Consider the following 25,464-nt stretch of genomic DNA (forward strand, 5'->3'; position numbering starts at 1 on the left):
AGAAGAGTGGGATGGATTGAGAGATCGGGATTTGCATGTATACAGTGCTGTGTATACAACAGATAACTAGTAAGAACCTACTATATAGCATAAGAACTGCTCATTGCTCTGTGGTGACCTAGATGGGAAGGGAATCCAAGGAAGAGGGGACATGTGCATATGTGTGGTGGATTTACTTTGCTCTACAGCAGAAACTGACACAACATTGTAAAGCAGCTATACTCCAATTTAAAAAAAGTCGGATTCACTTGCTTGAATCTGGACTCCAAGGTCAAACTATACCCACTATGTTTTCCATGGAGCAGTCCCTGGGCAGCTGTGCCAAACAAATTCATTTGTTTTTACCAAGAATGGAAATGACCCAGAATTGACCAAAGTTTGCACTTGCCACTCTAGAGGAGGGCCAATCTCTCAGTTAATGTGGAATCTTGAGTCTCTTTGGCTTTGCTGGTTCTATGAGGTTGGGAGAATTTATGAATCTGAAAAAAGAATTATGTTCGCCTAGAAAGAAGTGAAGTTGTTCTTACCTTGCCTCATTAGTATTCCATTAATCAGAGGGTTATATATTTCTCCAAGGCAGGGTGGGAAAAGTTTTCTGAAGGCAGGATGAGAAAGAAACTGGACGAATGAAGGATGTAGAGTTTGTAGAGGTAAAAGGAGAAGGACTAACTTGTGGGCTGTCTTCAAGAGGAATGAATGCAAAGTATTAGCTTTCTCTGTTGTTTGTATTTTTCCTTGCAGATACCTCGACCATGAGTATTGGTTTCAATAAGGAAGCAAAATGAATTCCGACAGGAAGGCTGGGAGCTGTGACTGGCAGAAGAAAAATGAAGCCCAACAGCATGGAGGTGTGTCACTCTTACTCACTGGGTTTTACCTTGATCTACACTCAGTTATCAACATCTTTTCAAAATGCCTGGCACTCATTCGTGAAATAGGATACAGGTCCTGACACTGAAGTGATGGATGAACTTTCAGGTACATTGTATTGAAATAAGCCTCTCTCCTTTTCCTTCCACACTGTGAATTCATTACTATATCTGTCCATTCAAGAGTCATCCACTGAGAGCTCATTATGTGATAGGCATAGTGGTAAGCACTATAGATTATCAAACACTCAGTTCCTAGAAATGTTATAACAGTAAACAATTTGCTTTTTTTAAATTTGCCTTTATTCTAAAATTTGTTTTGGTTTTATGACTCATGCTAAAGGTTTCAAACCAAGAATCCCCAAATGAATAAAGAAGGTGGAGATATTTGTGATGATTTATGGCTTTTTAGATCTGCATTGCATTGAACTCATAAAGGCACTACCTTATTCATTATTTAAAATATTGCAAGGCAATTATGAGTAAGGTAGGCTCCTGACTGACTCCAGAGGTGCCCTAGTTGTTGCTCAGAAGTCAAAGTACTAGCCTTTTTTGTTCTATTCTCTCTGTGTTATCCTGTACAACATTTACAGCAAATGAACCCTTGTATTTGTCAGTATGAATTTTATGCTTATTACTATTTATGGTGTAATGCTATAGTAATACCTGCATAAACTCACAGGCATGGATTTAGGAAATGTGAAGGGAAAAGGAGACCATGAATCAAAAAAGAAATCTTGAAATAACACAGAAAGAAACTGACAAAAACAAGAAGTACACATCCTTTGGTGGGAGGATGGAAGAGAAACAAAATTGTAATTATCATTTAAAGGACTCATGAATATGTTACCCTTTTCATGGTCACAGTGAAAGAAATACAGGTGATGAGGGCTTCCAGTGGAAAGGAAGAATGGCAAGGAAGGGTTAGTAGGTGACTTGTCTCCCTCCTGAGAAGGAAAAAAAAGTGGAAACTTGAGCAATGGTGGTCAACGTCAGTGTTAGTAGAGAGAAGAGATGGTGGTATAGCTATGAGGCTTGGGGAGGATTCTCTGACCACCTTCAAGGCTGAGTGTATGCCATGCAGGAGGGTATTTTATGGAAAGGGTGGGCCAGATACCAGTGAAGATGTGGCGAACACAAATGTGGGAGGTGTTGGGGAATTTGATTTAATTTCTGATTTCTGTGATAGTTTGGAATTTTAATTAAACACCTTAGCAAAACTTCCTGGTAGGAGGATTTGGCCCATATTTCAAATATTTCACAAGTGCTGGGGAATGGAAATTTCCAACTGGCAGCATTTCATAATTCTGATAACCTGGGGAAATTAGTATAGCAAGTATAGGTTTCATTCTTGAATCACACACTCCCCTTCCCCTGAAAATATCAGTTTAATCATATGGTTACTTGAGGTGTTAGTTTCAGAGAAGGTTGGGCTACAGCACAGCCTATATAGGAACGATGCATTTTGAAGAAATCTAATGTGTGCTCCTACACTCAAGTCTCAGAGAATCAAAATAAGGACCTCTTCATTTGTAATAAATAATCAAATCTCAAATGAAGTCTATAGCTGTTTGAAAAACATTCTGCTGTCCTTTCTTCAGAGGTTCATGCTAATAGATGCCTTGGATCCTCTCTCGACTATGGGTGTCCAATGGTCTTAGAATGAATGGTGATAATAACTCAGCCAATCAGTGCTTGTCTGAACAGTCTCCTGAGAATAGGTGCTGTGAAATACAGAAAGAAAGGAAGACTGGGTTGTGAAGGAGGATGAATTTACTGTCAGGAGTAGTTGGATTTAGACAAATACAAGACAAAAAAGAAAGGTCATTCATGCATTCCAGTGATGGGAGAAGAGAAAAGCAAAGTGAGGAAGTGAGGGGAAAAAAACCCCCATTACCAAATTGACAAAAACAAAAAAACAAAAAACCATCTAACAAAAACTAGATTGATGAATGACCTTTAGCTGTGGAAAGATACTATTCTGTTGAAACATGAACTGAAAGGATTTCTTTTGAGGGCTAATTTACATTTTTTCTTTTTCAGTCTTCAATTTATTTGAGTAGATGCGTGGTTCTGCATGGTTAGTATGTTTGTCTCTCTGAAAAAGAAAAATGGATCAGCTTGATATAGCTTGATGTAAGCAGTCAGGTGATGCCTGTGAGAGACATGACTAAAGCCAGACTAAGTCTCGTTAGAAGAGGGGACATTTGGGGGCTTGCCTTGAGGTGGTATTTTATTGATATAATTTATGGAGGGATTTTCCTTCCCAGCTGAGTATGCCCGACAGTGGTCTTGTTTCAGGGAAACAGGACCCTTCTCAGAGGTGCTGAGGGCATAGGCCCAGTATAGTCCAGTGGTACTTGAAGACATTTGGGGTGGGCAAAAAGATCTCCCCAAAGATAGCCTTATCTGAAAACTGTGGATTATATTACTTTACCTGTTGCATATGTGATTAAGGTAAGGATCTTGACATGAGAGATTAAGCTAGATTATCTAGGAGGTTCAACCTAATCACACATGTCTTTAAAAGTTGAGAAACTTTCATAGTTGGGTCGGAGAGAGATGTGATGATAGAACAAGGATCAGACCGATATACTGTGAGAAGGACCCATCCACTGTTGCTGGCTTTGAAAGTGGAGGAAGAGGTCTGTGAGCCAGGGAATGTGGGTGGCCTTTAGAGACTGAAAAGTCCAAGGAAATGGAGCTTCCAGAAAGAAACATGGCTGACCTCTAGAACAGTAAGAAAATAAATTTATGTTGTTTTAAGGCACTAAGTTCACAGTAATTTATTTTAGCAGCAAAAGAAAACCATCTCTTTGTTGTCTCTTGCTAGTTCATTTCATGGATTCTGTCTAAATAATAAAGTGCTGTGTTAGGCTAGCTCCCTAAGGAGAATTTTGACCATAGAATATGATTTTAAAAGCCGAATTAGGTAAATAGATCTTCCAGTAGATACTTTAACAAGGTAATATAGTCACTCTTTTTACTCATTAATACTTTTTGAGCCCTAATTATCAGCCAAGCATTTTATTAGGTTCTTGGAGTAAAATCTGAGTGAAGATAGGCTCTATCCTGCTCTTGAGGAGGAGCTTATGGATTTGTTGGGGAAGATTGACTATCAAACCAGAAATTCCAATGTATAGAGTGGATAAACTTGCTTTTCTTTGTTGTCCTCACTATGGGAATTTAGAGTTCACCTTCCTTTACTAAGTTAAACTAGTCACCACTCCTTCATCCAATTTTAATCTTCTGCAAATTTGTTTAAATCGGGTTTGTTGCTATTTCTCTGGTTATTTTTATCTGTTTTTAGGGGGCTATGAGGCTTATATCTTGTGTGTATTATTGGCCTTGATTTTTCCCTCAGGAACTGGTGCAGCATGACCTTGCATTATTCCTCTGGAAAAATGAACCATAAAGCAATCCCTCCTTGCACTAGTGCTGAAGTAGGAGAAAAAAAGAAAAAAACAAATAAGGCTACAGCCTCGATTTTAGGAGGTGAGAGAGGTATACACAGAACTTGCAAATAATTTAGCATTTCTTTCTGCTGAGCTGGTTCAGAATAAGTTGGAACAAATGATGAGCAGGAGTTATTTTATGAGTAAAATAATTCAGGTCATGGTTATTTGTTGCTACCAATTATTTTCTAAAATTAGAAGTCCTAAAGGTGTTGGCAAGTTCTTCTGGTGAAGGCATATCAAGCCACTGGTGATCAGCTCCCTAATTCTGACAGATATATCTGCCCAGGCAAGTACCTAGACCACGAATAACTAGGTTAGTTTTTCTTCTTGCCTCTCGTGCCCCTCCTTTTGTTAACTCTACCAACAAAGGGAGGGTATCAGGCAAAGGGAACGATACATGTATTACTAAGCAAAAATGTTTGGAAGACTTACAGCTGTAGAGTTCTCTGCCTGTTAACATCTAGTCAGATATGTTCATCTGAAAGGATGGTCTAAACCCTTTCTGTGTTTTAAGGTGATGCCCTTTTAAAAACATGGCCCCGATTCATACAGATTAAATGGATGTTCTTATTTGTTTCTGTTGGTCCTTTATTCATATTTCAGACATTGTGCTTCTGTGGCAATCTAGTCTCTGGCCTCTGCAGGAAGGGTACAGTGACTCTAGAAGGGAGTATGCAGAAGTGGCAGATGAATGAGAGAAAAATTACGTTGAGTTAAATCCTTTCAGGGAGGTGATCTGTGACTATGTGATCAAATGTACAGAGGTTAATTGCTCTTCCTCTTTTCACACATGGCTGCCTTGCTGCCCAATCCCGTCTGTATGTGCCTGAAGAGGGCAAACTATAGCTGTTAAAAATTGGAGGTACAGAGAGGGTGTAGTGTGAGAACAAAGGTGTTGGGAGTGGGCATGTGACAAATTGAGGGAAGAGCAGGTGACAAGCCTGGGCAGAGACAAAAAGCAACATTCAGGCTCTGCTGTGCTTAGTCACTCAGTTATGTCTGACTGTTTTCGAGGCAGTCAGACATACATGATGCAGACTACATGAGGCAGATAACCAGAGCCTGAGAATATCACAAAGCTTCAAAGTCAAGGCTGTGAATTGATAAGGGATTTCTCTGTCTTCCATTTTACACATGAAGAAATCATCTTACCTATTCTGTAGATTCAGGTGTCTAACCAAAAATTCCATTTGGGCGGGAAAAATGCCAGAATTCTTCCCCACCCTCTAACAGATTTGTTCACAGCAATTTTTATACCAAGGCAATGTATCAGGTTTGGCGCAGATGACCTGGGTCACCTAGGGAGAAATTATTCCCATGATTCAGCCATGCCTGACACACTCAAAATTTAGATATATAGAGGGGATAAGGAGCCTGCATAGAATATTTAACAGGCAAAAACAGTGGAGTCAAAGAAAAATCATGAAAACAGTGGTCTCATAAAAGCCAAGGAAGAGAGTTTCATGGAGTGAACTGTGAACTCATGGGGAAAACAGCATAAAAGTGTAAAAAGATGTGTCTCCTGAATTTGGAAACATGAAACAAAAGGAAGTCAGGTTAGAATGGGTTTTTCATTAACTAATTCTTGATGTCCACACACACTTTTTTTGAGGACTTACTATGGCAGAAAGTGAAGAGGAACTGAAAAGCCTCTTGATGAAAGTGAAAGAGGAGAGTGAAAAAGTTGGCTTCAAGCTCAATATTCAGAAAGCTAAGATCATGGCATCTGGTCCCATCACTTCATGCCAGATAGATGGGGAAACAGTGGAAACAGTCAGACTTTATTTTTTTGGGCTCCAAAATCACTGCAGATGGTGACTGCAGCCATGAAATTAAAAGACACTTACTCCTTGGAAGGAAAGTTATGACCAACCTAGATAGCATATTCAAAAGCAGAGATATTACTTTACCAACAAAGGTCCATCTAGTCAAGGCTATGGTTTTTCCTGTGGTCATGGATGGATGTGAGAGTTGGACTGTGAAGAAAGCTGAGCACCGAAGAATTGATGCTTTTGAACTGTGGTGTTGGAGAAGACTCTTGAGAGTCCCTTGGACTGCAAGGAGATCCAACCAGTCCATCCTGAAGGAGATCATCCCTGGGATTTCTTTGGAAGGAATGATGCTAAAGCTGAAACTCCAGTACTTTGGCCACCTCATGCGAAGAGTTGACTCATTGGAAAAGACTCTGATGCTGGGAGGAATTGGGGGCAGGAGGAGAAGGGGACGACAGAGGATGAGATGGCTGGATGGCCTCACTGACTCGATGGACATGAGTTTGAGTGAATTCCAGGAGTTGGTGATGGACAGGGAAGCCTGGTGTGCTGCGATTCATGGGGTCGCAAAGAGTCGGATACGACTGAGCGACTGAACTGAACTGAACTGAACTATGTAACAGACATTATTCATTGGGTGTTTGAGGATTGATGGATGAGAAAACAGACCTGATGTCTACTTTCGTGGTAACTTATGGAGGGAGGCAAATAAAAAATAAAGCAGCAATTGCAAAGGCAGGGATGACCTTTGAATATTGGAGGAAGAGAAAAAAGATCTTTTCATCTGAGGCATAGTGACTGAATGGACTTCCTTGGTAGCTCAGCTGGTAAAGAGTCTGCCTGCAATGCAGGAGACTCAGGTTCAGTTCCTGAATCAGGAAGATCCCCTGGAGAAGGGATAGGCTACCCACTCCAGTATGCTTGGGCTTCCCTGGTGGTTCAAATGGTAAAGAATCTGCCTGCAATGTGGGAGGCCTGCGTTTGATCCCTGAGTTGGGAAGATCCCTGGGTTGGGAAGATCCCCTGGAGGAGGGCAATGGCAACCCACTCCAGTTTTCTTGCCTGGAGAATTCCATGGACAGAGGAGCCTGGTGGGCTCCATGGAGTCCCAAAGAGTCGGACACAACTAAGTGACTGAGCACAGCACAGCACACAGTGATTTAACAGAAGGCAGGATACAGGAAGCTTGGGGCTGGTGCACTGGGATGACCCAGAGGGATGGTATGGGGAAGGAGGTGGGAGGGGGTTTCAAGATGGGGAGCACGTGTACACCCGTGGCAGATGCATGTTGATGTATGGCAAAACCAATACAATATTGTAAAGTTTAAAAAAAAAGAAAAAAAATTTAAATAACAGAAGGGAAGGATTAAGAGAAAACATGAGATGACCAGGGGCCAGATCACAAGGGAAAAGTCTGCTAGATTACATGGTAAGGGACTACAAGTTTATCACACATGCAATGGGAAGACTTTAGAGAAGTTTTTACATGGGTGCAATGCTATTTGATTTTAAGAGTGAATGAGAGGTGAGAAAGTGAAGACTATAAGTAGAGTCAACTTCTTCAAGATATCCTGCTGGGTAGAGTAGTGACTAACACTTATTTAGGGCTTGTCATGACCCAGTCAATATTTTAACTATTTTTATCATCACTAATTTAATACTACCTACTCCTATGTTGTACAAAGCTAGTGGACATGATTGAATTGCAGTTGAGCTATTTAAAATCCTAAAAGATGATGCTGCGAAAGTGCTGCACTCAATATGCCAGCAAATCTGGAAAAGTCAGCGGTGGCCACAGGACTGGAAAAGGTCAGTTTTCATTACAATCCCAAAGAAAGGAAATGCCAAAGAATGTTCAAACTACCACACAATTGAACTCATCTCACATGCTAGAAAAGTGTAATGCTCAAAATTCTCCAAGCTGGGCTTCAACAATATGTGAATGTTCAAGCTGGATTTAGAAAAGGCAGAGGAACCAGAGATCAGATTGCCAACATCCTCTGGATCATCAAAAAAGCAAGAGAATTCCAGAAAAACATCTACTTCTGCTTTATTGACTATGCCAAAGTCTTTGACTGTGTGGATCACAACAAACTGTGGAAAATTCTTAAATGGGAATACCAGACCACCTGACTTGCCTCCTGAGAAATCTGTATGCAGGTCAGGAGCAACAGTTAGAACTGGATATGGAACAGACTGATTTCAAATTGGGAAAGGAGTACGTCAAGGCTGTATATTGTCACCCTGCTTATTTAACTTATATGAAGAGTACATCATGAGAAATGCTGGGCTGGAAGAAGCCCAGGCTGGAATCAAGATTGCCAGGAGAAATATCAATAACCTCAGATATGCAGATGACACCATCCATAAGGCAGAAAGTGAAGAACTAAAGAGCCTCTTGATGAAAGTGAAAGAGGAGAGTGAAAAAGTTGGTTTAAAACTCAACATTCAGAAAACTAAGACCATGGCATCTGGCTCCATCACTTCATGGCAAATAGATGAGGTAACTGTGGAAACAGTGACAGACTTAATTTTTTTTGGGCTCCAAAATCACTGAAGATGGTGACTGCAGCCATGAAATTAAAAGATGCTTGTTCCTTGGAAGAAAAACTATGACCAACCTAGACAGCATATTAAAAATCAGAGACATTACTTTACCAACGAAAGTCCATCTAGTCAAAGCTATGGTTTTTCCAATAGTCATGGATGGATGTGAGAGTTGGACTATAAAGAAAGCTGAGTGTTGAAGAATTGATGCTTTTGAACTGTGGTGTTGGAGAAGAGTCTTGAGAGTCCCTTGGACTGCAAGGAGATCCAACCAGTCCATCCTAAAGGAGATCAGTCCTGGGTGTTCATTGGAAGGACTCATGTTGAAGCTGAAACTCCAGTACTTTGGCCACGTGATGCGAAGAACTGACTCATTGGAAAACACCCTGATGCTGGGAAAGATTGAAGGCGGGAGGAGAAGGGGATGATGTGGTGCATGAGAGGGAGGGCTGGCCCAAATTGGCTTATGGGGTGTCCAAACTGGGGGTCACAGTCTTATCGAGAATCCTGGCCTGGTGCCTGAAGGAGAAGAGGAAAGCTGACAGGATTCTGCTGAACTCGTGCTGCCCCGGGTGGGTGAAGACGAACTTGGGGGGCGCTCATGCCTCCAAGACGGTGGAGGAGGGGGCTGAGACTCCTGTCCATGACAAAGTTGTCCAAAACTGGTGAATATCTGTGGCGGCCCTCGAGGCTTAATAAATGTCTGGGGAGTGAATGGGGAAAAAAAAAAAAAAGGATGAGATGGTTGGATGGCATCCCCGACACGATGGACATGAATTTGAGCAAGTTCTGGGAGTTGGTGATGGACAGGGAGGCTTGGCGTGCTCCATCTATGGAGTCACAAAGAGTCGGACATGACTGAGCAACTGAACTGAACTGAACTGAACTCCTATGATGAAGCAGGAGCTATTACTAGTTTTACTTTGCTTACAGGTGAGGAAACTGAAGCATGAAGAGAGGACTCAGAATAAAGTGGAGTTTTCATTTTTACTTGCTTGTTTTTCTTTTGAGAGGACAGAGGTAGAGCTTTTATTTTAATGAGAGAGAAAATGGAAAGTATGAACATAAATTCAGGTAGTTTTATTGTTCGAGAGATGTTATGAGTCTTCCCCCTTATGGTGTCAGTTTTCTCAGTGTTCATCAGCTGAGGAAGGAGTTTCCAGGAGGTGCAGGGTAAAAAGTGACCAGGCAGGAGAGGAGGATATCAATGTGCTGAGAAATGTTTAACAACTTATTTTCTTATTTTCCCCTAAAAGCTTATCCTTTACACTGAGATCAATAATTAAGGTAAGGATCAAAATGCATTCGTTTTCAGATGGCAATCCAATTTACCCAGTAGTGCTTATTCAAATGACTGTCCTTATCCTCTTTACTAAATTGCAGTGCCACCCTTGTCAATTAGCTTATCTTATATGTCTGGATCTGCTTCTGGACCCTTAAATCTCCCAACTCCACCGGTCAGTTGAAAACCTGTATTTTTTTCACCAACATTTTCAGTCTCTACAATGAAGGCTTAAATAAGATCTCTTGGGTTTGTTTTTACAACTACCAGGAATTTTATTGAGGTCAAGTATGAATATCTACATATGAAATACAAGGTCCTCTCATTACCTTCTCCAAATACAATATGAGGTAGATAAGAAGAGTATGATGCATTGCTCAGATTCTCCTATGGGACAGAAAATTTTATTTATTTAACTGCTGGGAATACGGTCAACATTCAGCCCTTAGGTGCCAGGCCTCCTCAAGATCACTATATACAACTACGTTGCCCAAAGTCGCACCCTCTTCCTGGGGTGGCCCACATCAAATGGCTGCTCTTATTGACTGCCAATATCATGGAATGTGAAGCTAAAGGGTGCAGGAGGTAGAGGCACATATGGAGATTAATGGGGCTTTACCTGTGTCTCCTAGTGGAGATGTTCCTCCTTGAGGAACTGAGACCTCTAACTCTAAAGAGCCCTGAGTTGCAACAACAAGAAGCTTCTCCAAACACTTGGGGAAACTCCCTAAGTGGGTCACTGGTAAGTGGGGCCATGTCTGCTTCCACTGCTTAGTTCCTGGACTCATGTATTCAACCTATTAGTGATCTATTAGAAATCATATAAAGGTCAATGATTTCTGAAGTATAATATTCTAAAGGATGGGATTCCTATCCTTGCAAGGTATTGCCTCTGATCTGTCATTTTAGTGAGTTGTCCTTGGTACAGTATGAGCCAAGAGATTTCGCAATCATATGCCAACTCCTGTATTTCCTTTGCTGTTGTTCTTATGATATGAGGTGATATAATGTGGGATGCTGGGACAATGAGTCAAATACCTTCTAAGCTTTCAGGCCTGCAAATAGAAACTAATCTTTACCTTGAATAGTTGCATATTAGTATCAGAATGAATTGTTACCTTTTCCAAGGTAGAAGGGGTATACTGAAGTCAGCTTGCCACCAACTGGCTGGTTGGTCTTTATTATTGTATAATAAACCACCCCATAACTTAGTGACTTAAAATAATTCTATTTTGCTCTTGATATCCTGGTTTAAGAAGTCAGGAAGGACTGACCTGGCTAGTATGTTTCTGATCCACATGGCTTCAGCAGGAGTATCTGAGGCTAGAGGATTCACTTCTAAGGTGGCTTTTTCCTCAGAAGTCTGATGTCTCCATGTACCTTGGTCTGTCTCTCTCTTTGTACGTGGTGTCTCATTATTCAGGTTTCTGTAGATGGCTTGGTCTTCTCACAGCATGGTTGTCTCAAGGTAGATATCTCAAGCTGCTTGTTGGGCAGATGGTTTCTCTCAAAAAAAAAAAAAAAAAAGTTCTAGGAAAGAGCATTCCAGTAACAGTTGCAAGGCTTCTTACCCTTAGCTTTGAAAGTTACAGAATGTTTGTATTTCTACTGGTGAGTCATTAAAGCTCAGTCTGGATCTGAGATAGAGGAGTGGATTCTACCTATGGATGGGGGATGGCATGTGCATACAGGGAAGAGGGGAATTGATGGTGGCCACACCGAAGACAAACTACCACAGTCTCATCAAGAGTCCTGTAACATCGATTTAGGGTTGACAGGTAGGAGGTCTAGCAGTAGTAGTAGCTGGATCAACTTTGATAAGTGGGAGCCCATGCTTTTCAGCTCATACAAGGCCTCATTTCTGCCACCATGGCTACTTTTTTCATGTGTTCAATGCAAGGAATGGCCAATGCAAACTAACGTATGTCAGCTGTCAAATAATTTTGTCTATCTGTGTATTAGTGATTTTTCTATCATAGATTCTCTTTAGGGATTATATGCAATATAAAACCTTTAGACTTTGAATCCATTTCCATATGTCAATCCACATCTCATGCTCCTACTGTAGATTTTCTTGACCCAAATCTTTCAGTATTTCTCCTTCTAAAACCTTGATCAGCTGTGCTAAGTCATTTTGCACTGGTCACTTTTTTTTTTTTTTTTAATTGCAAACAGATACATATCTCCCAAAGCTTGGCCCAATGGGAAGATTTCCTCTCACCATTCTCTTTCACAGTCACCATTGAATAGGAATATAATTCAAGCACTGTCTTTTTAGGCTTACACCCACATACTGAGCTGGCCAATCCATGCTGAGTCACTTCAGTCATGTCTGACTTTGTGTGACCCCATAGACGGCAGCCCACCAGGCTTCCCCATCCCTGGGACTCTCCAGGCAAGAACACTGGAGTGGGTTGCCATTTCCTTCTCCAATCCATGAAAGTGAAAAGTGAAAGTGAAGTTGCTCAGTCATGTCTGACCCTCAGCGACCCCATGGACTGCAGCCTTCCAGGCTCCTCCATCCATGGGATTTTCCAGGCAAGAGTACTAGAGTGGGGTGCCATTGCCTTCTCTGGCCAATCCATGGACCAAGCTTAATCATTTTGCCTTCACAAATATAGTCAATCTTCTCCAGAGAAACAGAACCAAGAGGGGATACATGTGTGTATTTAGGCCAGAAGTTGCTGTAGAACCAGGAAGAGTGGATGCCTTAGCTTGAAAGCCAACAGGCAGGAGCATTCTCATATTCAAGGGAGGATCAACCTTTTGTTCTAGTCTGGTCTTGGTTGGTTGCATGAGGCCCACCCACATTCTGGTTGGCAATCTGCTTTACTCAGTCTACCAGTTTAAATGTTAATCTCATCTAAAACTACCCTACCAGAAACACGCAAATAATCGTTGATCAAATATCTGGGCACCCTGTGGTCCACCCAAATTGCCACATAAATTAACCATCATGGCAAGCTAGTCTTAAAGTAATTGCTATGTGGCCATATGTTTGAACTGGTGCAATAGTGGTTGATGACAATGACATGCTGATCTAGCTACCTCCTCATAAAGCTTGCTTGAACCCTCCAGACCTTTTCATGCTCAATCTCAGATGTTCCAGTTGCATCTCATGATGGCCTATTGCTGGGCCTTCAGACCTGATTGTGATTTTGTAGGTCTGACAGCTTTATCATCAGCAGTTCTAGCTGGTGGTTTACCTGATGCTCCAGGAACTAGCTCTGTATCTCTACTACGGTTCAATAGAACAGCAGAATTTGTTGTTCATCAGATATATGATTTTCCATTGCAGGGGATGTGGTCATAAGATTCAAGAATCAGGGCTGCTTGTACCACAGGCTGGGTCTGCTAGCTTTCTCTTTCCTGGTTTGGGCCTTATAGGAGCCCAAGAATACTGAAGTAGATAGCCTATCCCTTCTCCAGAGGATCTTCCTGAACCAGGAATTGAACTGGGGTCTCCTGCATTGCAGGTGGATTCTTTACCAGCTGAGCCACCAGGGAAGCCTGGTAATATCCCAGGTATGGAATATAGTCCCTTCAGAACTTGAAGAAGCCCTTATGTGTTGTACTTCTTGATGAGAGATACAAAGTAAAATAATTGATCCTTTACTTTGGAGGAAATGTCCAACATGCTCTAGATCACTAAGCCTCTAAAAATTTAATTGATATGTCAGTCCGCTGAATATTTGTAGAATTTATCTCCCACTTTCTTCTGTTCTGAGAGATGCCCAGGTGGTCCAGGCAAATACATACGGTTAACAACTACTGTTGTCCATTTCTAAGGGAATGTGAATTGTTTTTTTTTTTTTTTTTGGGTGATTGGAAAATAATGCATTTGCCAGATCAATTGAATCAACAACATTTGTGGAATATTCCTTAATTTTCAGTTCAGTTCAGTTCAGTTCAGTCACTCAGTCGTGTCTGACTCTTTGCGATCCCATGAATTGCAGCATGCCAGGCCTCCCTGTTCATCACCAACTCCAAGAGTTCACTCAAACTCACGTCCATCCAGCCATCTCATCCTCTGTCGTCCCCCTCTCCTCCTGCCCTCAATCCCTCCCAGCATCAGAGTCTTTTCCAATGAGTCAACTCTTCGCATGAGGTGGTCAAAGTACTGGAATTTCAGCTTAAGCATCATTCCTTCCAAAGAACACCCAGGACTGATCTCCTTTAGAATGGACTGGTTGCATCTCCTTGAAGTCCAAGGGACTCTCAAGAGTCTTCTCCAATACCACAGTTCAAAAGCATCAATTCTTCGGGGCTCAGCTTTCTTCACAGTCCAACTCTCACAACCATTCATGACTACTGGAAAAACCATAGCCTTGACTAGATGGATCTTTGTCGGCAAAGTAACATCTCTGCTTTTGAATATGCTATCTAGGTTGGTCATAACTTTCCTTTCAAGGAGTAAGTGTCTTTTAATTTCATGGCTGCAATCACCATCTGCCGTGATTTTGAAGCCCCCCAAAATAAAGTCTGACATTGTTTCCACTGTTTCCCCATCTAGTTCCCATGATGTGATGGGACCAGATGCTATGATCTTAGTTTTCTGAATGTTGGGCTTGAAGCCAACTTTTTCACTCTCCTCTTTCACTTTCATCAAGAGGCTTTTTAGTTTCTCTTCACTTTCTGCCATGAGGGTGGTGTCATCTGCATATCTGAGGTTATTGATATTTCTCCCAGCAATCTTGATTCCAACTTGTGCTTCCTCCAGTCCAGCGTTTCTCATGATGTACTCTGCATATAAGTTAAGTAAGCAGGGTGACAATATACAGCCTTGATGTACTCCGTTTCCTATTTGGAACTAGTCTGTTGTTCCATGTCCAGTTCTAACTGTTGCTTTCTGACCTGCATATAGGTTTCTCAAGAGGCAGGTCAGGTGGTCTGGTATTCCCATCTCTTTCAGAATTTTCCACAGTTTATTGTGATCCACCCAGTCAAAGGGTTTGGCATAGTCAATAAAGCAGAAGTAGATGTTTTTCTGGAACTCTCTTGCTTTTTTGATATCCAGTGGATGTTGGCAATTTGATCTCTGGTTCCTCTGCCTTTTCTAAAACCAGCTTGAACATTTGGAAGTTCACGGTTCACATATTGCTGAAGCCTGGCTTGGAGAATTTTGAGCTTTACTTTACTAGCTTGTGAGATGAGTGCAATTGTGCGGTAGTTGGAGCATTCTTTGGCGTTGCCTTTCTTTGGGATTGGAATGAAAACTGACCTTTTCCAATCCTGTGGCCACTGCTGACTTTTCCAAATTTGCTGGCATATTGAGTGCAGCACTTTCACAGCATCATCTTTCAGGATTTGGAACAGCTCAACTGGAATTCCATCACCTCCACTAGCTTTGTTCTTAGTGATGCTTTCTAAGGCCCACTTGACTTCACATTCCAGGATGTCTGGCTCTAAGTGAGTGATCACACCATCGTGATTATCTTGGTCGTGAAGATCTTTTTTTGTACAGTTCTGTGTATTCTTGCCACCTCTTCTTAATATCTTCTGCTTCTGTTAGGTCCATACCATTTCTGTCCTTTACTGAGCCCATCTTTGCATGAAATGTTCCCTTGGTATCTCTAATTTTCTTGAAGAGATCTCTAGTCTTTCACATTCTGTTGTTTTCCTCCATTTCTTTGCATTGATTGCTGTTAGTTCATATATGCATGAGTTGGATTGGAATGTCCAACTCTCTGCTAACTCCTGGATAGCCAGCCAGGCTATTCTGTCCATGGAATTCTCCAGGCAAGAACACTGGAGTGGGTAGCCATTCCATTCTATAGGGGATCTTCCCAACCCAAGGATCAAATGCATGACTCCTGTATTGCAGACAGATTCTTTACCATCTGAGCCACCAGGGAAACCCATAGGTCCTAGCAGTTTTAAATTGAAAATTTGATTAAAAAAAAACCCAAAATAAGATATTCAGATTTTCTATTTGTTTTGTTAGTTTTTTTAAAGGCTTTTTCCTTAACAAATTATTATTTCTTTTATTTTTTTGCCATACCGCACAGTGCATGAAATCTTAATTTCCCAACTGAGGATCCAAGCTGTGCCCTAGTGGAAGAGCAGAGTCCTAATCACTGGACCACCAGTGAATTCACTTGTTTTGTCAATTTTGATAAGTTATGTTGTTGTGTTCTCCCAAACTACTGATGGTGATGTTCTTGGCTGGGAGTCCCTAAGGCACTCGCCCAGCCTTACAACCTTAAAGAACCCTCCCCTATCCTTACTAATATTGTGGCTAGCCTGGCCCTTGTGGTTCTATTATGAATGCTGGATGCACTTCAGCAAGAAAGGATCAGGGAACTTTTAAGAACGAGATCTATTACTCACAGGTCCTATAGTGTACACAGCATGCCTGAAAGCCACACGGCAAGGTCTTAGAGACACAGAGAGAAAACCTGGAGTTCTGCCTTTATTAGGGTCCAAGAGTAAGGTGTCTAGGGAATTGTGAGTTCACTGTTTATTGATGAATTTAAAGCATAAGTGTGGGAATTCAATAAATGAGGAGTCACTAAAGTGGTCAGTTATCTAGGTTACCCAGAGCTTTATAAAAGGAGTATTTCATGTGTAGGAGTGGACTAGTTTCTTATCTAGTTGTTTTGTTCTGTCATACAGCTGGCAGTACATTTATTTGAGATGCATATCTTTAAAATGGATGCCTCAGCAATCAAAAGCTCAAAGTCAGGCACTTACATTATAATTAAAACTTAATGTCAGGCCTGTTTATGACATGTTTTTCAAGATATGTGTATATTTCATGTAAGTTGTGCTATTTATTGGCAAAAAGTTGTTCAAAATAGCACTTTTTATTACTTTTAGTATCTATAGGATCTTTTATCCAGGTCATTAAGAACTTTTCTGTACAGTTCTGTATATACTTGCCACCTCCTCAATCTGCTTCTGTTAGGTTCCTGTGTTTCTGTCCTTTGTGCCCATCTTTACATGAAATGTTCCCTTGATATATCTAATTTTATTGAAGAGATCTCTAGCCTTTCCCATTCTATTGTTTTTCTCTATTTCTTTGCATTGAGCACTGAGGAAGACTTTCTTATCTTTCCTTGCTAGTCTCTGGAACTCTGCATTCATTTGGGTGTATCTTTTCCTTTCTTCTTTGCTTTTCATGTCTCTTCTTTTCTCAGCTATTTGTAAGGCCTCTTCAGACAACCACTTTGCCTTTGTGCATTTCTTTTTCCTGGGGATGGTTTTGGTCATCATTTCCTATACAATGTTACAAACCTCCATCCATAGTTCTTCAGGCATTCTGTCTACTAGATCTAATCCTTTGAATCTATTCATCACCTCTACTGTGTAATCATGAGGAATTTGACTTAGGTCATACCTGAATGGCCCCTTGGTTTTCTCTACTTTGTTCAATTTGAGCCTGAATTTTGCAATAAGGAGCTGATGATCTGAGTCACAGCCAGCTCCAGGTCTTGTTTTTGCTGACTGTATAGAGCTTCTCCATCTTCAGCTACAAAGATTATAATCAATCTGATTTCAATATTGACCATTTCATGATGTCCATGTGTAGAGTCATTTCTTGTGTTGTTGAAGAAAGTGTTTGCTATGACCAGTGTGTTCTCTTGGCAAAACTCTGTTAGATTTTGTCTTGCTTCATTTTATACTCCAAGGCCAAACTTGCCTGTTACTCCAGGTATCTCTTGACTTCCTACTTTTTCATTTCAGGCCCCTGTGATGAAAAGGACACCTTTTTGGTGTTAGTTCTAGAAGGTCTTGTAGGTCTTTATAGAATCCAGCTTCTTCAACATTAGTGGTTAGGGCATAGACTTGGATTATTTTGATGCTGAATGGTTTGCCTTGGAAGCAAACTGAGATCATTCTGTCATTTTTGAGATTGCATCCAACTACTGCATTTCAGACTCTTTTGTTCACTATGAGGACTACTCCATTCCTTCTAAGGGATTCTTGCCCTCAGTAGTAGACATAATGGTCATTTGAATTAAATTTGCCCATTCCTGTCCATTTTAGTTCAGTCAGTTCAGTAGCTCAGTTGTGTCCAACTCTTTGTGACCCCATGAACTGCAGCATGCCAGGCATCCCTGTCCATCACCAACTCCTGGAGTCCACCCAAGCTCATGTCCATTGAGTCGGTGATGCCATCCTCTGCTGTCCCCTTCTCCTCCTGCCCTCAATCTTTCCCAGCATCAGGGTCTTTTCAAATGAGTCAGCTCTTTGCCTCAGGTGGCCAAAGTATTGGAATTTCAGCTTCAGCATCATTCCTTCCAATGAACATTCAGGACTAATTTCCTTTAGGATGGACTGGTTGGATCTCCTTGCAGTCCAAGGGACTCTCAAGAGTCTTCTCCAACACCACAGTTCAAAAGCATCTGTGCTCTGCTTTCTTTATAGTCCGAGTCTCACATCCATACATAACTACTGGAAAAACCATAGCTTTGACTAGACGGACCTTTGTTGACAAAGTAATGTCTCTGCTTTTCAATATGCTGTCTAGGTTGGTCATAACTTTCCTTCCAAGGAGTAAGTGTCTTTTAATTTCATGGCTGCAATCACCATCTGCAGTCATTTTGGAGCCCCCCAAAATAAAGTCTGACACTGTTTCCACTGTTTCCCCATCTGTTTCCCATGAAGTGATGGGACCAGATGCCATCATCTTTGTTTTCTGAATGTTGAGCTTTAAGCCAACTTTTTCACTCTCCTCTTTTACTTTCATCAAGAGGCTCTTTAGTTTTTCTTCACTTTCTACCATAAGGGTGGTGTCTTCTTATCTGAGGTTACTGATATTTCTCTGATTAGTTCACTGATTCCTAAAATGTTGATGTTCACTCTTGCCATTTCCTGTCTGACCACTTCCAGTTCACCTTGATTCATGGACTTAACATTCCAGGTTCCTATGCAATATTGTTCTTTATAGCATCAGACTTTACTTTCACCACCAGACACATCCACAACTGGGTGTTTTTTCCTCTTCTGTTCAGCCTCTTCATTCTTTCTGGAGCTATTTCTTTGCTCTTCCCCAGTAGCTTATTGGACAGCTACCAACCTGGGGGGCTCATCTTTCAGTGTAATTTTTTTTTTTTTGCCTTTTTATACTGTTCATGGGGTTCTCAAGGCAAGAATACTGAAGTGGTTTGCCATTTCCTTCTCCAGTGTACCATGTTTTGTCAGGCCCTGACTAGCAGGGACATGCCCTTCAGCTGCTCCACATAGCCAGAGGACATGTCCGGTGCCGTGGTTGTCCCTTTGCTTGTCCTCTTGAGTGTGTAAAACCTTCAGTAGTTGCTAGGTGTTGGTCAAGATGCTGCCTAGGGGCCTGGGAAAAGGCCCTACTGGATAACCATGATGGTGTGGTCACTCACCTAGAGCCAGACATCCTGGAATGTGAAGTCAAGTGGGCCTGGAAAGCATTACTACAAACAAAGCTAGTGGAGGGGATGGGATTCCAGCTAAGGTATTTCAAATTCTAAAGATGATGCTGTAAAAGTGCTGCACTCAATATGCCAGCAAATCTGGAAAAGTCAGCCGTGGCCACCGGAATGGAAAATGTCAGTTTTCATTCCAATCTCAAAGAAAGGCAATTCCAACTAATATTCAGATTACTGTACAATTGCACTCATTTCACTAGCTAGCAAGACTATGCTCAAAATACTTCAAGCAAGGCTTCAGTGGTTTGTAAACCTAGAACTTCCAGTTGTCCAAGCTGGATTTAGAAAAGGCAGAGGAACCAGGGATAAAATTGCCAACATCCACTGGATCATAGAAAAAGCAAGGGAATTAAAAAAAAATCTACTTATGCTTCATTGACTACACTAAGGCCCTTCACCGTGTGGATCACAACAAACTGTGGAAAATTCTTAAAGAGCTGGAAATACTCAACCACCTTATCTGCCTCCCGAGAAACATGTATGCAGGTCAAGAAGCAACAGTTAGAACCAGACATGGAACAATGGATTGGTTCAAAATTGGGAAAGGAGTATGTCAAGGCTGTATATTGTCACCCTGTTTACTTAACTTCTATGCAGAGTACAGCATGTGAAATGCCAGGCTGGATAAACCCCAAGATGAAATAAAGATTGCAGGAGAAATATCAATAATCTCAGATATGCAGATGATACCACTTTGAAGGCAGAAAGCAAAGAGGAACTGAAGAGCCTCTTGATGAAGGTGAAAGAGGAGAGTGAAAAAGCTGGCTTCAAACTCAACATTCAAGAAACTAAGATCATGGCATCTGGTCCTATCACTTCATGGCCAATAGATGGAAAAAGTGGAAACAGTGACAGATTTTATTTTCTTGGGTTCCAAAATCACGGTGAATGGTGACTGCAAGCCATGAAATGAAAAGATATTTGCTCCTTGGAAGAAAAGCTATGACAAACCTAGACAGTGTGTTAAAAGCAGAGACATCACTTTGCTGACAAAGGTCCACATACTGAATGGTATGATTTTCCAGTAGTCATGTACCGATGTGAGAGTTGGACCATAAAGAAGACTGAGCACAAAAGAATTGATGCTTTCAAACTGTGGTGCTGCCCAAGACTCTTGAGAACTGCTTGAACAGCAAGGAGATTAAACCAGTCAATCCTAAAGGAAATCAACCCTAAATATGCATTGGAAGGACTGATGCTAGAGTTGAAGCTCCAATACCTTGGCCACCAGACCCTGATGCTGGGAAAGACTGAGGGCAAGAGGAAAAGGGAGCAACAGATGATAAGATGGTTGGATGGCATCTCAAACTTTCTGGACATGAGTTTAAGCAAACTCAGGGAGATAGTGAAGGATGGGGAATCCTGGTGTGGTGGAGTTCATGGGGTCTCAGAGAGTTGGACATGACTTGGCAACTGAACAGCAACAGCAACAACAGGATCTTTAGTGATATACCTTGTTTCTTTTCTAGTATTTGGACATTATATATTCTTCCTTTTTCTTAATTTCTCTTGCTAGAGATTTATCAATTTTATTAATCTTGACTTGTTAATTTTTTCTAATGTTTTGCCATTTTCTGTCTTTTTTCCCTACTCTTATTTTTTATTTCTTTTCTTTTAGTTATTTTGAAGTTTCTTTTTTCTCTCTCTTTTTTAAAACTAGCATCTTTGGGCTTCCCTGGTGGCTCAGACAGTAAAGAATCCACCTGCAGTTCAGAAGACCAGGGTTCGATCCCTGGGCTGGGAAGATCCCCTGGAGTAGGGCATGGCAACCCACTCCAGTGTTCTTGCATGGAGAATCTCCATGGACAGAGGTGCCTGGTGGGTTACAGTCCATAGGGGTCGCAGAGTCAGGCATGATTGAGTGACTAAGCACAGCACAGCATCTTAAGGTGGATATAGATTTTTATACCTTCCTTCTTTTCTGTATAGTACTGAAAATAGCACATTTTAAATTAAGATTCAGTGAAAAAGTTGGCTTAAAACTCAGTATTCAGAAAACAAAGATCATGGCATCTAGTCCCATTACTGCATGGCAAATAGAGGGGGAAACAGTGACAGACTTTATTTTTTGGGGCTCCAAAATCACTTCAGATGGTGACTGCAGCCATGAAATTAAAAAAGATGCTTACTCCTTGGAAGAAAAGTTATGACCAACCTAGACAGCATATTAAAAAGCAGAGATACTACTTTGCCAACCTTTATGTCAAAGGTAAAGTCAAAGTCTGTCTAGTCAAAGCTATGGTTTTTCTAGTAGTCATATATGGATGTGAGAGTTGGACTGTAAAGAAAGCTGAGTGCCGAAGAATTGATGCTTTTGAACTGTGGTGTTGGAGAAGACTCTTAAGAGTCCTTTGGACAGCAAGGAGATCCAACCAGTCCATCCTAAAAGAACTCAGTCCTGAATATTCATTGGAAGGACCAATGCTGAAACCCTAAAACTTTGGCCACCTGATGCAAAGAACTGACTCATTTGAAGTGACCCTGATGCTTGGAAAGATTGAAGGCAGGAGGAGAACGGGATGACAGGGGATGAGATGGTTGGATGGCATCACCAACTTGATGGACATGAGTTTGAATAAGCTCCAGGACTTGGTGATGGCAGGGAAGCCTGGTGTGCTGCAGTCCATGGGGCCGCAAAGAGTTAGACACAACTGAGTGACTGAACTGAACTGAATTAAGGTTCTAAGTTTATTTACTGTTAATATCATTATAAATCTGTTAGGCTTAATGCTATCAACTTGTGTTTTTGTTCTATTTTCCTTTTATGATCTATTTTATTCTTTCCTTTTTTATATCTCTTCTCCTAAATCGAATATCTTTAGTATTCCATTTTGCCTCTGCTATTGACTTTAATATATTACTGCTGACTTTCAAAAACTGTTCTTCTACTTCTCAAACTTTCTTAAAACTTTATAGTTTTCACTCCTGCTTTTTTTTTGCTTTTGTATTATATATTGTATTTATACATAGACACTAAAGGCTACAATAGCATATTATTTTTAACAATCAAGCCTATTAAAGAGATTAAAAAATATCTGTATGAATAATCTTTTAAAAAGTAATATGTTTTCCAAAGTTTTTACTTTTTTGGTGTTTCTCATTCCTTCTTGCTGAACTGGATTTCTATTTGGAATCATTTCCTTTCAGTCTAAGAAATTTCTTTTAGCATATCTTGTAATTCAGGTGTGCCTGTGAAACATTCAAGTATTGCGTGTCAAAAAATGTCTTTGTCTTTATTTCACTTTCACTTTTGATGAATAGTTTTTCTGGTCATAGAATGCTAAATTAACTTATTTCTTTTAACATTAAAAAAAATTCCATTGTCCTGTGGATTCCATTATTTGGGGTAGAAAATCACCATTATTGATTATCTGCCCTCCTAGCCTGAATATTGATAATTACTTTCAGTTTAGTGATTTTTTTTTTCTGATGTGTCCATTCTGCTGATAAGCCTATTGAAAAATATCTTTATTTTTCTAATTTTATTTTTTATTTATAGCATTTCCACTAGCTTTTAAAAATTGTTTTTAATTAGAGTATAGTTGATTTACAATGTTGTGTTAGTTTCAGGTGTAGGTCAAAAGTGTGTCAGTTATACATATACATGTATCCAGTAGGTCAATACAGAGTGTTGAGAGTTCCCTGTGCTATACATTAGGTCTTTATTAGTTATCTATTTTATATATAGCAGTGTGTATATGTCAATCCAACTCTCCCAATTTTTCTCCCCTGTCCCCACTTTCCCCTCCAGTAACCATTAGTTTGTTTTCTATATCTGTGACTCTGTTTTGTAAATAAGTTCATTTGTACCATAGTTTTTAACACAATTTTCATATCTCTTCTGAAATTCCCTGTCTGTACATGTATGCTGTCCTCCTTTTTCTTTAGATCTTGTAATATGTTCATTCTAGTTACTTTAAAATCCCTGTATAATAATTCAAATCTCTGATTTATATCTGGATCTGATTTTATTGAGTGTTTTCTCTCTCTATTAGTAAGCTCAGCTGCAAACACAAACCACAGACTTAAATAACAGACATTCATTTTCTCATAGTTTTGGAGGCTGGAAGCCCAAGTTCAAGATGCTGGCAGAGTTGGTCTCCAGTGAGTCTTCTCTTCCTTGCTTGCAGGTGGCCATCTTCTCATGGTGTTCTCACATGGTGACTTTCCTCTGTAAGCATGGAGAGAAAGTAAGGTGTCTGGTGTCTCCCGTCTTCTTATGAGGATACCAATCTTATCAGAGTACAGCTTGACCATTATGAAGTTGTTTAACCTTAATTATCTTCTTAAAAGCTCTCTCTCCAAATATTAATACAATTACATTAGGTTAGGGCTTCAATATATGAGTTTTTTATTTTTATTTTTGGTGGGGCAGGAATGGGGGACACAATTCAATTCATAACACTTTCTTAGGGATAAGTTACATGATCTTATCTCTTTATCTGTCTAATAAATTTTGATTGAATTTTAAACTCTTAAGTGTAAAGAACACTGGGCTTCCCTGGTGGGTCAGTGGTAAAGAATCCTCCTGCCAATGCAGAAGATGCAAGTTCAATCACTGGGTTGGGAAGATCCCCTGGAGAAGGAAATTGCAACCCACTCCAGTATTCTTGCCTGGGAAATCCCATGGACAGAGGAGACTGGAGGGTTACAGTCCATGGAGTTGCAAAGAATCAGACATGACTTAGCAACTACAAACACACAGACAAAGAGCATTAGATCTTGAAGTAAATAATATTTTTGCCCAGGAAAGTCATATCTCTTCTTTTGTCAGGCCACCAGGAGACCCAGTGAATCTTTTTTGGGATTTAGTGGTTATGTTAGTTGGATTCAGTTCACAATGGCTTTAAAGTATTTGAAGGTGAGATAAGGATCTTTGCTGTAGCAAGCTTGGGATCTATGTGCCTGGATCTTTCCCTGTTCTTGGCATTTAGCAGCCCCACATGCCTGCATGTCAGGGAGTCTTTCTCATTTATATTGTTTTCCCAACGACAAGTCACTGCTGCCGAGGCCCAAAGTGGCCACAGTGTTTTTCTCAGTTCTTTAGCCCTGACATCAAACTTGATCAAACCCCTTGTATCTGAATCTCAAAGGAGTCTCTCTCAGTTGTTCTGTCCATTTTTCAGTGATACACTTTTATTGCCTTGCACTCAGTGTGAGGAACATTTCTTTTACTTTTCCTGTTCTCAGACTTCACATGCTCATTTCACAGCAGGCCTCACGCTCTTGCACGGCGTGGTTTCCTCCGGTCTTTTGCCACATTCCAGCTACAGGCGACCCTGTCTTCATACTTAATGAAGGCTTAGAGTTGGTGATGGACAGGGAGGCCTGGCGTGCTGCGGTTCATGGGGTCACAAAGAGTTGGACACGACTGAGCGACTGAACTGAACTGAACTGAGAGTGCCTGGAGCATTTCTGTTAGTTCTTCTGCTTTTCCTTCAGACACCCATGCCCCTTCTGCCTAGGCCTCAGCATTCTTTCTCAGTGCCTCTGGTCTCATTCTAGTCTTTCCTGTGAATGTGTAGAGAAGGCCTATGGACAAATATTGGCAGATGGGTGGAGATTCTCTTTGTGTCTGGGCATTTTAGAGATTAAAGCTTTATTTAAATAAAGTTCAGGGAGGCCTGGCGTGCTGCGGTTCATGGGGTCACCAAGAGTCAGACACAACTGAATAACTGAACAGAACTGAACTGATATATCAGACACGATTTTTGACTAATATATATGAAAGTTCAAAAAAAAAAAAAAAAAGTTCAGCTGTTTTTTTTCCTCCCATGTCAAAGGAAGCCTCCTTTTTCTTCTGCTCTGCCAGGGATGACAGCAGACATAGGACCATTCATGTCTAGGAGTGTGAGCTAAAACAAAGTATCAGATTGTCAAACAGGCTCACAAGAATCAGAAATTATTAGCCAGTATCAAATTTTACTAATGATTTCAGTTAGAAATGATAAAGAGTCTTAGACAGAGCAGCAAGAGATCTGAGATGCTAAGGGTGGCTGTCAGGTTTTTCCCTTCTACATCAAACACAGGCTGTCTAGTTCAGAGTAGACAAGATCTCTGAGTGACGTATTGGGACATTATCTCCTGGAGTGGAAGTATTTAATCTAAAATACACCTCCATTTAATACCCTG

At 40.7% G+C, this 25,464-nt stretch overlaps 1 long non-coding RNA gene across 1 annotated transcript in view; it reads left to right on the plus strand.

The window, feature by feature from the left end:
• The window catches only part of LOC139182592 (uncharacterized), a 145,833-nt gene that overhangs the window by 89,898 nt on the left and 30,471 nt on the right, over nucleotides 1–25,464 (plus strand). Inside the window, exon 5 of the long non-coding RNA XR_011566098.1 lies at nucleotides 742–848. This is a non-coding gene — a long non-coding RNA (uncharacterized lncRNA). The remainder of the gene's footprint in view (nucleotides 1–741; nucleotides 849–25,464) is intronic.

This window comes from Bos indicus, chromosome 1 (genome assembly GCF_029378745.1).
Source record: "Bos indicus isolate NIAB-ARS_2022 breed Sahiwal x Tharparkar chromosome 1, NIAB-ARS_B.indTharparkar_mat_pri_1.0, whole genome shotgun sequence".
Lineage (NCBI taxonomy): Eukaryota > Metazoa > Chordata > Mammalia > Artiodactyla > Bovidae > Bos > Bos indicus.